An 18,291-nucleotide genomic window follows, 5' to 3' on the forward strand; every position below is an offset into this window, starting at 1 on the left:
GTCGTGTTTTAGTGACAGTATAGGTAGACTTTATTCAGGATGAATAACTGAGCCCTTCATATGTTCCAACATGGTGCACATCACTCATGTAACAGGTATATCCCCCCCCCCCCACCATCTGATGATCAGCCTCTTTTCTATCTAGACCTAATTGGATATGTCTAGTTTAATAAAAAGGGTGGCTAGGGGTGACATGACATCAGTGTTCCAGTATTTGAGAGGCTGCCACAAAGAAGATGGGGGTCAACCTATTCTCCAAAGCACCTGAAAGCAGGACAAGAAGCAATGGATTGAAACTAATCAAGGACAAAACCAACTTAGGAAGAATTTCCTGACTGGTAAAACAATTAAACGACTTGCCTCCAGAAGTTGTGGATGCTCCAATATTGAACATTTTTAATGATATAAGGTTTTCTGCTTGAGCAGGGGATTGGGCTAGAAGACACCCAAGTTCCCTTCCAACTCTGTTAGTCTGCCATACCACCATTAGTGACTTTCAAGAAAGCTAGATATTTCCTTAATTTAAACCCTATTTGAGCCTGGTCATCTGGGCCTTAAGCAAAAATTTTGGATTTATTTTGTTCTATGGACTTTTTGTTTTCTTGGCTGTATTTTGGTAGTCTCAAGAGTCTTGTTCCATACCAAAATTCAAAAACATCAAAAAGTGCGTACTTTTCATCCTGATTTTTTTTCCAAGAAGAATGTTTGTTTCCATAGAGTGTCATAAGGAAAACAATCACCTGCACATCTCTGATCTTTTTACTATAATTGCATCATAGCATCTATGTCAGTGTTCCAAATAGAATCCTCAAATAAATAACATTCTGAGGCTAGAGATTCCTCAAAGTTCCAATTTATTAGAACAACCATGTTGACACATCTGGGAAAACCCGAATCTGAAAGCTTCCAGGTTTCCCCACCCAGCTGAAAGTTCAAGACCCTGCCCCAGCACCCACATATCCATCACATAGCCCAATCAGTCACCGTCCAGTGGTGGGTTTCAAATTTTTTTAGAACCTCTTCTGTAGATGTGGCCTGCTTTGTGGTAGTGGCTTGCCGGCCATGTGACCAGGTGGGAGTGGCTTGGCAGTCATGTGACTGGGTGGGCGTGGCCAACATAAAATGTGGTGAAACTCACTTAACAACACTCTTGCTTAGCAACCAAAATGTTGGCTCAGAAACTCTGGCATTTGAAGCACGCAAGTCTTGAAGCTGTCAAGTTACAAGACCCTCGTACCCCTAACCCTTTAGGAAAAAAAGCCCCAGGGGTGTTCAAACTTGACAGCTTTAAGACTTGTGGACTTCAACTCCCAGAATTCCTCTTCTCGCTCTTCATATTGATGATGTGCGGACGGGCAGGGGGGGGGAGCTGGAACTGGTTCTAAACGGCACTGTAGATTTGTGGAACCTCTTCTATAGAAGAGGTTAGAACTGGCAAGAACCCAGCCCTGTCACCGTCCCAAAAGAAGTTTCCTCCTAGTGACATCCCTCCAGGTGCTGGGGGAAAGATGACATTGAGTCATCTGAGAAGGAATGTTATTTTGACTACAAAGCTCCCATACTCCATACACTCCCCCCCTCCCGGTTTCCCACAGCAGAATATGTGGCAGGCTTGAAGCCCACTGTAAAAGAGGTATTCCAAGCCTGAGAATCTATTTCTTTCAAAGGCCTTCTTTGCTATCTACCAAATGCTAATTAACAGTACATTTTGACTGCTTTATATACTTCATTATAGTATCATTTTTAACTGTGCTCCTTGACTTTCATTCCTAGAGTCTGTGCTTAATGCACTTTCAGCTATCACAGAGTATGTCCCCAGCCAAGTGCAGGTTTTTGACATTTATTCCTCCAGTTTTAAAACTGTGCTCACCTCCCTCAATAAATATTCAGAGTATATGAACCTCCATCTTTGAGGACAGTCTCTCCTTGTGAACCAACATTTTTCACTAGCCTTATGAATTGAGTAGCTAAGTGGTAAATATGTTTTAAATATGTTAATGGACATTATAGTTAATGAACATAGAAAAATATTTTTGGAATAAACAGCAAAAATGGGGTTGGAAAGTTAAAAATGGACTAAAAGTCCAGATGGATTTGGAATAAAATTTTGAAATTATAATGGGAAATTGTTGTTGCTTGGATTCTTTGGGGGAAAATACATGATAAGATGGGCCTTTGCTTGGATACCAGAGGGGATTTGAAGAAAATAAAGATTACAATTAAATGAGACTACTTAAATACTACTTGTTGGAACAAAATACTTTGCAGTAGATGTTTGGAAGGCTATTTTTTAAACAATGGACATAGAAATTATTTTTTAGTAAGTCTGATTCCATACATTGATGATGTGTTAATAATGTCACAGAATAAAAAAAAAACTTCTAATTAGATAAGATTGAAAATGATAGCACTATAGATTTAAATATGACAAGTTATAAAAACAACATAAGAACAGGATAATAGGCAAACAAATGTCTTAATACTTGATGTTGATGTCTTGATTCTTAAAAAGGACATATAAGTATCAAACTAGAATAATGATTTGGATAACCTTTTCCTGTTTTGTTAGATGCACAAAATGGATCTGTTAAAGTCTTGAAAAAATTCTCTGAGGAGGGACAAAAAAAGGGGGGGGGGGTATTTTTCCAGACACATTAAAGCAGGGATGTGGAACTGGTGGCTCGCGGGCTGGATGCATCACATGCAGGCCACACCTATCCCGGCTCATGTCATGATACATCATGATACATCATGCGACGTCATGTGCCACGATTGAGTTTGACACTCGTGCATTAAAGAATGTATCTGATTGATTCATGCAATCGCAAGGGCACTTTCAGTAACTCTACTTGCCAATCAAGCAAAAAAAAATATTTAACAAATGCAGGAAACATTTGAATAACCCATTTTCTTCTAGGATCTGATTTACAATCTATATTTGTTCTTCTTTTGCTTCATCTAATAATCCTGCTAATAGCACATTACCAGGCAATGTTATTTACTCTAATTGTTGAATCCACCTTATTAAGAGTTCTTCAGAGGCAGTAAATGCTACAAATTTCAGATCAGCGCTTTGGTTCCAATGTTACAATCAAAACTACAAAAGAGGCAATCATCCATAAACTTTATATTCGTTGTGATTATGCTTGTGCTTATGTGCTATAAAAGGAAAGGAAGGGAAGAAACATCCAACATCATCATAAAGTTTGCAGACGACACAACAGTGCTGGGTCTCATAACTGGAGGGGACGAATCAGCATACAGGGAAGAAGTCCAGAAGGTATCTGCATGGTGCTCAAGAAACAACTTACAACTAAATATAGTAAGACAAAGGAGATGGTGCTAGATTTCTGGAAGCACAGAGAGGAACCTGCTCCACTGTATATCAAAGGGGGCTGTGTGGAGAGGGTTTCCTCTTTTAATTTCTTGGGAGTGCTTATTAGTCAAGATCTCACCTGGAAAAACAATGCGTCTCTGGTGATTGGAAAGGCCCAACAGAGACTTCATTTCCTTAGAGTCCTGCAAAAAAATCAGTGGAACAATGGCTGATGACCTCTTTCTATTGGTCCACCATAGAAAGTGTCCTCACATATTACAGTATGGTATGCTGGTTTAACAGCTGCAGACAGGAAGACATTACAGAGAGTGATCAATTAGGCACAAGAAACCATTGGTTGCCCTCTGACACCACTGGATGACATTGCCAGATCTCGCTGCTTTAGCAGAAAATACTCAGAGATGATTCACACCCTGGTCAGTGTCTCTTTGCACTTCTACCATCAGGCAGAAGACATCAAAGTATAGCCAGCTGAACAAACAGGTTTAAATATAGTTTCTATCCTTGGGCTGTGAGACTTTTAAATACAACTACAATCACTCCATGCACAAGCTAGTTTTTTTTCTTTTTCTTTTTTTTTCGTTTCTGTTATAATTTTGCACCAGTGAGGTTAAAACCAATGTCGTTGTATTTAAGTACAATGACAATAAAGATTATACTTATTATACTAATACTTATAAAAAACCACATAAAGAGCATTCAGCTTTAGTCTTCTTTCATAGGCAGAAATTGTTATTAATTCTGCCACCTTTCTTCACAGAATCTAAGTTTCCACTTAAATCCAAATTCATTAGATAACGTCCATTATTGAATAGATTAGAAACAATCAAGCATTATTTTGAACAGTATCATTTCAAAAGTGAGATTATATATGCATTGCGTGTATAAAGTACTTTTGATATGTTACCTGCAATAGCCCAGTGCAAAGGAAAGATTTCTATATCAGCAGTCTGCATGCAGTCCGTAGTAACCTGGGAATTGGCTATAAAGTTATATGTTTTTTGCATCTGCAAAGTCCCACAAAAGAATTTGTTTTCGAAAATTTGGCATCTCTAGAACTGGTTTTAATATCCAAGATTCAAAGACCAATCACCAAGGTCCTGATCCAGTAAGGACCCATTCAAGGGATTTTAGTTAGATGCCTGAAACACCAAGGCTCATTCAAACCATGGAATTAGTCTACAGAAGATCCCAAATTCAATCCTTGTGTTACTGGAGCAGTCAAATAGGGCCAGACCAACAATCAGCTTGAAACCTTAAACAGGAATCACGGTCAGTCAGACCACATTCAACTAAACTGAACTATATGGATCAATGGGCCAACTGATAGATCACTGTTTCTGTTATTTCTGAAGATTATCAGACATGGTACAAAATACTTTCCTAGAATAACAACATTAAGCATTCCTCAGTTACATATGATTAGGACTAGGTTGCAAAATTACTAAAGGTTATTTAGAAAGGATATTGACCTTTCCTTCGGCATTAGATGGCTAGCAACAATGACAGATCACATAGAAAAGGGGTGTCAAACTCACGTCATCACAGCGGTGTCACATGGCATATCAAGACTTTTTCCCCTTTTGCTAAACTGAGCAAGGATGTGGCCAGTATGTGACACATCCAGCCCATGGGTCAGGAGTTTGACAGCCCAGCTAGCAAGAACGGTCCTTCTTCAGAGATGAAGAATGTCACTTTCAGTAGTTAGTGTAAAAGAGGAGTTTGTGGCTGAAGGCTACAGAGCGGAAATTATAGGGTGTCTTGACAGAAGCATTTAGTCTTATGACAAATGGAAATTGCAGATGTCAAAGCCTCTTTTCAGAAGTTCCATTTTCCATCCTATTCCATTCACAACCTTTCCCATCCCTGCTGGGATGTATTTACGTACTCATATGTTAAAGGGCAGATTAAATAGCATGATATCAAAGACTCCACATCTGTGGGAAAGAATCTGTCTTCCAAAGATTTGAACTAGAGCAAAACAACAACAACAACCATCTTGTATCTTCAGCTAAATGAACACAAGACACATTTTGTCCAGAGTGGCATATTGATAAAGATTGATAAATAGGAAAATTAGTAGAAATGATAGAAGGGTAGAAAGAGATTGGAAGCCAAACATAGCAGGTAAATCTAGAAATTCCGTTTTCACACAAGTGTAAGGAATTAGGAATGCTGAACAATTTAGACTTTCCCTTGTCAAAAGGATCTCTTTGTATTTACATCAAAAGAAATGCTAGTTTACCACATAATAGTAAAAGATGATGCTAGCTAAGGATTATGGAACTTTGCCTCATTTAAAAAGTTGGGGTCCCTCAAACTGTTAGATAATACACATAATTTGGCCTAACCTTGACTCATTATATATTTTATAACATCCTGTGTTGATCTCTGACTTTGCAGACATATTTTTTTTTTGGGGGGGGGGGGGGGGGAGGTTATACCTGTTCTTTTCTGATGTTGATATGGATATTGTATTTTTTTCTATTCTGTTCTCTATCAGTTTTTCACTTGCATTTTTTAAATTTCTATTTCTGTTTCTTTCTGCTATGCCACTTATCTTTTCCCCATTTCCCCCTGTTTTTTCTATTTCCACCATTATGTAAGAAACCTAGAGTTGTATTTTACAAGATAGGTAGCTATATATATATCAAACAAACAAATTTAGCTTTTCTGGTTGGCCAATATGGGTAGGAGGAGTCAGGGGTGTGCTGCTCCAGGTTTGCCTGGGTTCCAGCGATCCTCTAGCAAAGATTCTGTGCAATTCAGCGAACCCCCAAATCCCATTCTTGGCTGGCCCTGCCCACCACTCCCCACCACTCCCAGGAGTTTCCACATGTCCCATTTTGGATGCCAAGTAAGCGCAGGGCCACCGAAGACGTTCAGGGAAGGCAAAAAATGGGCCTCCCGGAGGCTCTGGAAGGCAAGTAATGAGCCTGTTTCTGGCCTCCAGGGAACCTCTGGAGCCTGGGGGAGGCCATTTTTGCCCTCCTGGAGGCTTGAGGAAAGCTTCTGGAGCCCAGGGAGCGCAAAATATGAGCCTCCCAAAAGTTCCAGAAGGCCGGAAATGGGAACGTTTCTGGCCTACAGAGAGCCTCCAGAGCCCGGGGGTGAAAATGCCCCCCCACCATGGTGCAGGCAGCCAACTAGGCCACACCCACCATGGCCACACCCACCCAGCAACTGGGCAGAAAACCCCTTGCTAAAAATTTTGAAGCCCATCCATGGGAGGAGTGTAGTAGCTTTTGAGTTGAAAATTCATTCTGGCTTTTATGTGAAAAAAAATATGCCAAGAGTAAATAAACATTGTTTACTGAGACCATGGAACCAGAGATAGTTGGATAAGATTGCTTTGGACTTTGGGCTTTGAAGTCTGTCATAGAGCCATGACCTTTCATAGGTTAAACAAGTCAAAATTTTCCAAAATACAAAATTTATTCAAATTGGAAGATATCATTTTACATCATATACGTATTATATACATTGTTCTTTGGATTCTTTGTTTTCTTGGCTGTTTATGGTGCTCTCAAGAGTCTTCTTCCGTACCAAAATTCAAAAACATCAAAAGTATGTACTTTTCATCCTGCTTTTTCCAAGAAGAATGTTTGTTTCCATAGAGTGTCATAAGGAAAACAATCACCTGCACATGTCTAATCTTTTTGGTATAATCGCTTCATAGCATCTATGTCAGGGTTCCAAATAGCATTCTCAAATAAATAACAGTCCAAGGCTAGAGATTCCTCAAATTCCAATTTATTAGAAGAACCATGTTGGCACATCTGGGAAAACCCAAATCTGAAAGCTTCCAGGTTACTTGGAAGCTTCCTGTTGGTCTAACACTGGAAAATCCTGGGTCCAAATCTATTCTTGACCAGGAAAGATCACTTGGTAACTGTGAATTAGTCACTCTCTAAACCCAATTGGGTTTAGAGGGACGCAGTGGCTCAGTGGCTAAGATGTTGAGCTTGTTGATCAGAAAGGTCAGCAGTTTGGTGGTTCGAATCCCTAAAACTGCGTAATGAAGTGAGCTCCCATTACTTGTCCCAGCTTCTACCAACTTAGCCATTCGAAAGCACGTAAAAATGCAAGTAGAAAAATCGGGACCACCTTGGTGGGAAGGTAACAGCATTCCATGCACCTTCGGCATTTAGTCATGGTGGCCACATGTCCACAGATATGTCTTCAGACAGTGCTGGCTCTTCCGCTTTGAAACGGAGATGAGCACCGTCCCCTAGAGTCAAGAACAACTAGCACATAGGTGTGAAGGAAACCTTTACCTTTACCTTAAACCCATCTGAGAAAATTATTGTTATGAGAATAGAAATAAGAGAGAGGTTGATCTAAGCTGTCCAAGGTTCCTAGAAGAAAAATCAGGCTATAAATCTAACATCTAAACAATACTGTAAATATATTTCGTAATAACCTTGTTAGTTTTTAACATGCTATGAAGCTCTATTGCTTTTTGTTGTCAGAGATTACTGATTCGTTTTGCCTGAACCTGAATTTCAAGGGTTCTGCAGGGACCCGAAGTGCAAAATATATCACAGCGTGAGGATATTATGGGTTCAATGGGACACATGGCTTCTCATGTGGTGTTTTAATTCTCAAATACCTCCATAGTTTGAAGCTTATTTACAAGGTCTTTTTTCACTATGCATACATGCTCTCTTGGCAGCCTTCCGTTCGTCTAATCTTTTCTTTTGAAACTACAGCAAAATCCCAGTGGAACCACCAGTGTGAGATTATACATTTTTTTACTTGTAAAGCTTGCTCTGAAAACCCTATGCCTAGCTAGGAGAGGTTTTCATCTGAAGCATTAAAATAATAAGGTATTAATCCAACAAATGACCAGTAGATAGAGTGAATTAAAAGAAATCTCATGAAACTACAATTTACAGATCCATTTGTGAGCCAAAATACTATACAAATACTGTTTGACTATATGAGTTTATTTGTGTGTGTATGTGTGTGTACATAATACATACATACATACATACATACATACATACATACATACATAGCATTCTGGGGTTATGTAATCATTTGTGATCTTCCCAACCAGTTTCCAATAAGCAAAGGTGGAAATCTGATTCACTTAATGACTTAATGTGATTCATTTAATAACTGCAGTGATTTGCTTAACAACTGTGGCAAAAGGTCATAAAATCAGGTGAGATTCACTTAACAGCCACCTTACTTAGCAACAGAAATTCTGTTCCTTATTGTGGTTGTAAGTCTAGGACTACCTATATCTATGTACATACTATATATGTGTGTGGATGTATATATAGTATGTCTATGGATTGGGTTGCATTGCGTTGTACTGTGTTGTATTATGTTATATTATGTTACATTTCATACCAAATCCTGCTACTGAAACCTGTTTTACTACCATTTATACCAGAGCTGTCAAATTCCTGGCCCGCAAGCTGGATGCGTTATGCGCTGACCATGCCAATGCCCAGTTTAACAAAGGAGGGAAAGCCCAGTGACGAAGTGAGTTTGACACCCCTGACTTATACTAAGACATAACAACGATCCCCTCTGAGCCACTTAAAATATGTTGGAGATTTTCATAAAAGCGAGGAGGGTAAGATAAAAGTGAAGGCTCCATTCTGGAATCTCCCTCCATGCGATTATTTAAGCAAAAGTATACTACTTCAGTGAATAGTACCCTATTAGGTGAACCCAGATACTAGTTTTCTCATCACTGATGTATTAAATAGAAGGCCAAAAACAATATTGTTAATTATGGAGACATTTACATGGGGATAATTCCAGATGGTCACCATAGATAAGGTAAATATACTAACACTGTCAACGTTTCCACCAAGACATCTGGAGGATTTCTAATTTTTTTAAAACCATAGAGATGAAGAGATATTAATGAAGTCATTCTGATGTAATGAAACATGTGTCTGTTTCAAAGCTATGTTGTATAGAAGTTTTATTAAACCTTAACAATTTTAAAATGCATTTATTGACTGGGGAACTCTGGGAGCAGAAGTTCACATATCTTAAAATTGTTAAGGTGAGAAACTTTGGTTGCTGTTGTTGTTAGTTGTGAAGTTGTGTCCTATCCATCGCGACTGCATGGACAACATTCCTCCAGGACTTCCTGTCCTCTACTATCCCCCAGAGTCCATTTAAGCTCACGTTGACTGCTTCAGTGACTCCACACAGCCACCTCATTCTCTGTCGTCCCCTTCTTCTTTTGCCCTCAATTTTTCCCAGCATTAGGCTCTTCTCCAGTGAGTCCTTCCTGCTCATTAGGTGGCCAAAGTATTTGAGTTTCATCTTCAGGATCTGGCCTTCTAAAGAGCAGACAGGGTTGATCTCCTTTAGCACTGACCAGTTTGATCACCTTGCAGTCCAAGGGGCTCACAGGAGTCTTCTCCAGCACCATAGTTCAAAGGCCACAATTCTTTGGTGCTCAGCCTTTCATGTACTCCAACTTTCACAGCCATACATTGCAACTGAGAAAACCATAGCCTTCACTATACACACTTTTGTTGGAGTGGTAATGTGTCTGCTTTTTAATATGCTGTCTAGATTTGCCATTGGTCTCCTCCCCAAGAGCAAGCATCTTTTAATTTCTTGGCTGCAATCCCCATCTGCAGTGATCTTGGAGCCCAGGAAAATAAAATCTGTCACTACCTCCATTTCTTCCCCATCTATTGGCCAGGAATTGATGGGACCAGATGCCATGATCTTAGTTTTCTTAATGTTGAGTTTCAAGCCAACTTTTCAACTTGCCTCCTTCACCCGCATCAAGAGGCTCTTTAACTCCTCTTCACTTTCTGCCATTAGAGACATTGGTGTATAGTATAAAATCAGCATAAGCTATCAAAAATAGTATTCCAAACATACTCAACAGGAACAAATTTTAGCATACAAAATATGCTATGGGAAAGTTATTTTGACTAGCAAAGCAGACTCCATCTCTTCCAGCACATGAAATGTAAGTTTGTGATGCTTTATCTTAAGACAGTTAAAAGAATTTTAATTTGTACTGCAGAATGAATTGCATAAAGTTGGCTTTTGAAATCTCTGAACTGCTAAATTGTCAAAGGTATTGCACATCAATACAAAAATAATATGTAATCATGACTTGTATATTTTGCTTTAATGAAGTGAATAAATTTTTATTGTATTTTTTCTTTTGACAATGACCTTGTATTTTTTTTTTAAAAAGGAATTGTCCTATTACCCTATCTTAGTATTTAGATATGAAAGGAGGTTTTTTTTTTTTAAAAAAAAGTACTAGCCTGAACAAAACCATCTTATCACTATGTTATTCTAAAGACTTTCTAAAGTTGGACAGCATTAAGCATTCCTGTCCTAAGACTTTCATTCTGGTATTTGTGGCCAAAAGGAGAGAAAAAAATTCTGACTTTTTCATTCTATTCATCTCCTATCTCTTGTAACAGATAGAAGTCACCATTCATCCTACACCATTGGCTTCTAGCATGATCCAAGGGAAAAAAAAGATGTATTACTTTACTATGTAAGACACAATTGTTACAGGATGAATTGTGGCAATTCCCAGAGCACTGGGCAGGGTGATCCTAAACAGAAGCTTTTCTTTTGCTATGGTTGACCTGATTTATCCCTTCCAGTTAGCTTTCATTTGCAAATGAAAAAGATGAGACAAGGGTCATTTCAACATTTCTTGAGAAAAGGAAAGTGTGCAAAGCCAATCAAATCAATCAGCAGCTTACTGGGGATGGCAATAGTCTTTTTTTGAATTTGGATCGCTCTCTACAAAGCCCCTATCTGTTGGCTCTAGACTTATTCTCAGGTGAGATAATTTATTCCATAGCTTCCTTCTTATTTTGGAAGCCTGATGTCATGTTTTCTCCTTATAGAATAGAATTCTTTATTGGCCAAGCATGATTGGACATACAAGGAATTTGTCTTTGGTGCATAAGCTCTCAGTGTACATAAAAGATATAAGTGAACAATCATGATCATAGTCATCAAATACATTAATCATAAATCATAAGATACAACACTTAATGATAGTCATAGGATACTAAACAAGCAATCAAAATCGTACTAGGAAACTAAATAAAACAACATAAATCATAAGATAGAAACAACACGGTTATAGTCATAAGTAAAAATGGAGATAGATAATAGGAAGGATGAGAAGAATAATAGTAATACAGTCTTGGTAAAGAGTTTGAGAGTGTTGTGGGAATTAGTTTTTTAGCAGAGTGATGGCATCCAGGAAAAAAACTATATTTGTGTTGTTCTGGGGTTCATTGCTCTATAACCGTGATAGTGAACCTATGGCACACATGCCCAAAGTGGCATGTGAAGCCACGTCACATGGCACGCACAGCCTTGCCTGTTTGTCTTCTAGGTTTCTGGCGCACATGCGCATGAAATGATCAGCTGTCTTTTGCACGCACTGCAGTGCTGAAAACCAGTGTGCACATGCATGCCAGCCAGCTGATTGTCAGGAGCACATCCGCGCAGAACCAGGAAGGTTGGCTTTTCTGGAGTGCGGCCCTGACAAGCGCACTCACACATGCACGACGTTTCCGCATGACCTTTTCGGTAGTCAGTGCTGAAAAGCTTCACCATCACTGCTCTATAACATCGTTACAACAACATTCAGTTTTGGTCACCACGATGTAGAAAAGATGTGGAGACTCTAGAAAGAGTGCTGAGAAAAGCAACAAAGATGATTAGGGGACTGGAGACTAAAACATATGAGGAACAGTTGCAGGAACTGGGTATGTTTAGTTTAATAGAAAGAAGGACTAGGGGTGACATGATAGCAGTGTTCCAATACCTCAGGGGTTGCCACAAAGAAGAGGGAGTCAAACTATTCTCCAAGGCACCTGAGGGTAGAACAAGAAGCAATGGATGGAAACTAATGAAGGAGAGAAGCAACTTAGAACTGAAGAGAAATTTCCTGACAGTTAGAACAATTAATCAGTGGAACAGCTTGCCTCCAGAAGTTGTGAATGCCCCAACACTGGAAGTCTTTAAGATGATGTTGGATAGCCATTTGTCTGAAACGATATAGGGTTTCCTGCCTAGGCAGGGGGTTGGACTAGAAGATCTCCAAGGTCCCTTCCAACTCTGCTATTGTATTGTATTGTATTATTGTATTGTTTTGAGGGTAGAAGTTGAAAGAATTTATGTCCAGGATGTGAGGGGTCTGTAGATATTTTAACCACCTGCTAACTTTTCCTTCTCTTCTCCGCACTCTTTCCAATCAGTCAGCATCCTTTTTCTAGTATAGCGACCAAAGCCAGGCACAAAATTCCAAGTACGATCTGACCTAGGCAGCCGACAGTGGAATGATCACTTCTTATGATCTCAGCACTGTTCCTTTGTTGATCGCCCTTTCTTTTGGCAGCTGCAACATGGTGCTGGCTGATATGCAATCTGTGGGCTTCTCAGACACCCACTTAATCTGCTAATGTAGCCACTGTCAAAAACAGCAGTGAGATCTGTGTGGCGTGACCTATTTCAAACAAACTTGTAGGGCTGATGATAGAACAAGTGTGCATCCCTATCAAAATGGCCGGCAACATTGAAGTCATCAAATCCTATCTTTTTAACATGCATGGTACACTTTGCACACACGCAAAAGGAGCAGGATTTCATTGAGCCATTTACACCTGCCATTTTGATGCCTTTTGTTTTGGTCTCCTGCAGATGCCCCTGATTATAAAGGCTACTGAGATACAGATCAGAGGGCAGGGACTATATGCCATGCTTTTTTCAAGGACTGTTCTAATGGTGAATATCTCCCCTGAAATGGCTTTAAATAACCAAGGATAGCCAGGGCTGTATTACATTGCACTCAGTTGCAGCTGAAAATTAATATCCCTGACGTATGGAGTCAGACTTTGCAAACTTTCAGTTTTGCCCTACAAGTGACTTTTTTTTAAAACTTTGTTCACTTTTAGTTATCCATGCTGCCTCAGGGATTTAAAATTCTCTACATCAGGAACTGGGAGTAGTAAAGCTGCTTTTTGGTTTCGGACTCACTTCTGTCTATGGAGATTCCAAAAGTGCTTTTTCAAGAGACAACTGGATTTGTTGTTGTTGTTGTTGAAGACGTTTTACTTCTCATCTAAGAAGCTTCTTCAGTTCTGAACTGAACTCATTGATTTCTAATTGCTCATTTTCCAAGGAAGACAATGTAGCCAACTGGGCACTATCTTCATCAATCAATATAACACACAAACTTCTTTATTCCTTTCATTTTTGCAGCGAACTGCAAAATGAAATAATTAATTGATTGAACGAATGGGCAGAATTCATTCATTTTTATCTTCGTCATTTTAAATATTAGAAGTTTCCACGTTAATTTGTGTTTCTGTATATTGTAGACTTATTTTATTTTATTGGAATTGATTACATTGCTACCTATCCTGGGATTTGCTTCTCCTAGTGCATTTCCTTCTGAAAAAGTTCAAGAATTATAGCTAACTTATATAACATGATAACACGCCAGATTATTATCTGATGTGCATTTTGCAAACCATTTCACACCAATCTTGCCATAGTTGATTTGGTTCTAGTTTGCTTCAAAGCTCAATTCAGAACTTGCTTATTTTCAAACACTGGAAGAGCTTGAAGATTTGTCTCAAGAATTGTTTCTTTCCTCCTGAGAATGTTGCATTCCTTAGCAAATGTTATATGTAGTAGTCCACCTATGTGCCAAATTGCAGCTAGCAGTGGAGCCTGATTATAGAATTTTTTGACCTGTTTTTTAAAATACTTTTTAAGGCAATCTTATTTCACGGAGCTTCTGGTACTTAAAGCTGTGCTCAGTTTAATTGTAAGATCCAATCTGGGATGGGCACTGACCAGAGGTTTAGTTTTCCGAGCTTTCGGACTCATGCTGGAGTCCATTTTCAGGGAACCTGTTGTTAGCAGAGTCCTAGAGGGAAGTTCCCGGAGGATGGATTCCAGCACAAGTCTAAAAGCTAAAAAGACTAAACATCTGGTCCCAGTGCCTGACCCAGATTGGATCCTGCAAATATTATTCTGAAACACATATACCGTATTTGTCTTCATTTGAATTGGATTGTAATTGAAGCTTTAATCTCTGCATTGTGTTACATTTCCTTTTAATTTTGCTGCACATCCCTGCAAGCATAGAGTGGAATTTATAAAATGTCAAGTAAACAAATAAAGTACCTTAAATAATAAATGAAAATAAATATGTGATGAAACACAAAAAAATTCCTGGAAAACATTCCACATTTTACAGATTTCTTCTATTATCAGCTTGGTTAGAAACCTTTACGTTATTAAGGAGTTAAGGGCCGATGGAACATTAATTTAAGGAGCAAATATTCCTATACGCTGCTAATGTCATTATTAAATTATTTGCATCCCTACAGATTATTACCGGTGATCATATTGTGTTTATTTTAACAAGCAAATGCCTCATTATATGAAAGCCATTTTATTTCTATGGAAAGCCTTTTCTCACATGCCTCAGTGAATATAACTGAATTTTTTTCTGGAAGGCAAGGCAAGAAACACTTTACTAATTAACATACTTAATCTTCACACATAGTTAATAGTTTTCTGCCATGTCTAATCAGAACAGAAAGTGGGTTTTATGATTACAGAGAAGGAAATGTCATTCTGTGTGTTTTCAAACACTAAACAAAAACAAATTGTAACAATCCAGGCATTATCTAGAATTGTCTCCTTTCTGTTCTTGTAATAACATTAATGCATGCTACTTCCAAAATTTGCTGTTTCAAGTAAATTTCAAAATGTTTTAAATCCTCTCCTCTCCTATCTTCAGGAGAGGGGAAGTTGGTTAATGGTTAACAAGAAAATCCGTAATATATATACCCACTTCATTTATTATGTCAGATGTTGATATAGTGAAGCAAAGAACTAAACTGATAGTGGGGGAGGGGATAAATGAGTTACTAATGCAGTGCTTTTCAACCTTGGCAATTTTAAGGCATCTGGACTTCAATCCCCAGAATTCCTCTGCCAGCATGCTGGCTGGGGTTTCTGGGAGTTGCGGTCTACACACTTGTAAGTTGTCAAGGTTGAGAAATATGACACTAATGTCATCTTCAAATATGTTTGTTTCAACTTCCCAGTTTACAGCTCTTCAGCCACCCGTTGTCTTCCTACTCAAGCACCCATTAGATCCAGCCAAGTACTCAGCTTTTTCAATAATAACCAGTCAACTTGACGAATAGGAAAATGCCCAATTCAAGTCTCCTCGCTCATGCAGTCACCAAGTGGGCTTAAGGGTATCCCTGGAGAGATTCCTCCTGCATTTTTTTTTAAATGATTGAACACTTAAGCTTTAACACATCTAAGGCTGCAATCCTATGCCTGCTTTATTAAACTCAGTTTCTTATTTATGAACTGGGACACATGGAATTGTACTGTGATCAGAACAACTGCTAACCACGTTAATTTTGTTTTATAGCAAATTCTTATAAACTAGATGGGCCATGGTGGTTTAATGGTTAGAATGCAGTATTGCAGGCTGACTCTGTCCTCTTCCAGTTTGATCCTGACAAATTGCACGTTGACTAAGCCTTCCTTTCTTTCAAGGTTGATAATATGAGGACCTAAACTGTTGGGAGGCAATATGCTGGCTCTGTAAACTGCTTAGAGAGTTCTGTAAAGTCCTATCAAGCAGTATATATGTCTATTGCTATTAAGGTTGCTGTTTTCACTGCTCTCTTCAAATGCAGTGTTGAAATCAAGGAAACATTTGGAATTAGGTAATTATGTTCCAGATATGTTGGACTATAAATTCAAGAATTAACTACAAATTCAACATAAGAGGGAGGCTTGGAGAAAGACAGTCTAAACTAGGGGTCGGCAACTTTAAACACTCAAAGAGCCATTTGGACCCATTTCCCACAGAAAAGAAAACACCAGGAGCCACAAAACCCTTCCCTTGCCTATTTGCTGAGCGGCTACAAAACTAGCATATGTAGTTGAATTAAACATTGTTTTCTTCTGAAACTCTTCTTTTCTTGGATTTATCCATGGTTGGCCTAACAGGGATTGAAAAGCTCAATAAATTGCATGCTGGCGAGTGTTGCACATTGGCGGTTGTGACACATATTTTGAGTGACAGGGAGCCACAGCAGAGGGATGAAAGAACCACATGCAGCTCCAGAGCTGCGGGTTGCTGACCCCTGCTCTAAACATACAGTCTTCACCTTTACATCTTGTGTGATATGATAGTTCACATCAGGATCTAATACTCTGCTTATTCCTGATATTGTCCAAATGTTAATAATGTGTATAACTGTGTGTAGGAAACTAACAATGTATGCCTGCTTATATAACAAAAGATCACTGCTAAGCAAGCCTAGGAAATATGGTATAAAATAAGGCTGAAGTAACTGGAGAAACACTAGGTAACCTTTCAAAGCAAACAATTTAATAGGCACTGAGGAACTGATTGCAACAAGCATTAATATCAACAATAAAAAGTGTATCTTAAAATATATTTGAAACTGAAGCCAACCAAGGATCCTAGAAACATGCTGGATAACTCAAGGAAAGTAACAGCTCAGTGTGTTATAGCTGTAAAAAAAAAAACTGAATTTCATGCAAGGAGTTATTAGATAAGGAATAAACACAAACTGCCAATATATTAATGGAGTTATATAAATATGTGGTACAAAATCAGATGGGAAATTATTTCACAAAGGCTATTGTAAAATTGAAAAATATACTGCAATAGAAGTAAACATAATTAGGGGATTGCAATAACTACTAAAGAACATAGTTATTTGGAAAGTTTGGAAGGTTTAATATTTGGAACTTCTTGATTCGGAGTAAAGAAAAGAAGGGAAAGAAACCTTTTTATTGTAAAAAAAAAACAAAACCTTATTCTCCTTTCTTATATTAGAATGTGAGGTTATTAAAGTAAAATATGGGAAAAATATGGGGCCAATATTTTTTCTCAGTAAAACACATAGATACTTTATTAATTCACTGCCATCATGTATGATGATGGCCATGAATTTAAATAGCCATCTAGCAGACGAACCTATGGAATTAGACAGATTTAAGGAAAATTTGACTATTAGTGTTTACTAAGTGGATATTTTGATGGCTGCATCTAACTACTAGAATCAATGGCAGTATGACTTAATACTCATTCTTACAGTGTACATGGCTGAGTGGATTATTACCTTTACATCCCACTTTAAACTTCTAGTTTGCATCTGGTTGACTCAACTAAATGCTACACTACATAGGTCTTTGGCCTGATCCACAAGGAAATTTCATGTTGGCTAAATTTCATTCCCAAAGTGTGCATAGGTCTGAGGGATGTTTGTATAAGGAGCAATATTGAATTTCCAATGAAAGTGGAAAAATACAGTAAAGCCAAGGAAAGTAATCTGAGAAAGGTTAATACTATAAAAAAGGAGAACAGTTATTTCCTGTATCCATTTTACAAAGTAGTTGAGAGTGTTATTTGTTCTCATTTAGGTTCTGTAAACATTCTAATTGTGATAATAAAAGTTGCTTTTTTATTGCAAGAGATAAACACTTGTCAATAGAGACTGCATGTCAGACTGTGTGTGACACCAATGATTAATTTCTTTAATGATCCATCTAAATGAAGTCAGGCTCTAATGAAAGGAATACAAGAAACCTGACAACAGTAAGAGAATTGAAGTTAGTAGCAATCTAAATAGTACAGCAAAACCACAAAAGTAAGAATTGCGTTGGTTAAAAACATTAAGCCATTCCTAATTCTGTAGTAGGTATATAAAATCAAACCAGCAATTAATTTTTCACCTTTTCATCCTAATGGCTTCATCAACAAAACCTATTTAAACAAATAATATGCAATTTAAGACACAGTGGAAGTCTTATTTAACTTATTGAATGAAGGTCTTGAGATAACATGCATTAAAAATTAGAGGTGAAAGAGCAATACACTTTTTAAAAAAAGATTTGGAAGT

Source organism: Thamnophis elegans, chromosome 10 (genome assembly GCF_009769535.1).
Source record: "Thamnophis elegans isolate rThaEle1 chromosome 10, rThaEle1.pri, whole genome shotgun sequence".
Classification (NCBI taxonomy): domain Eukaryota; kingdom Metazoa; phylum Chordata; class Lepidosauria; order Squamata; family Colubridae; genus Thamnophis; species Thamnophis elegans.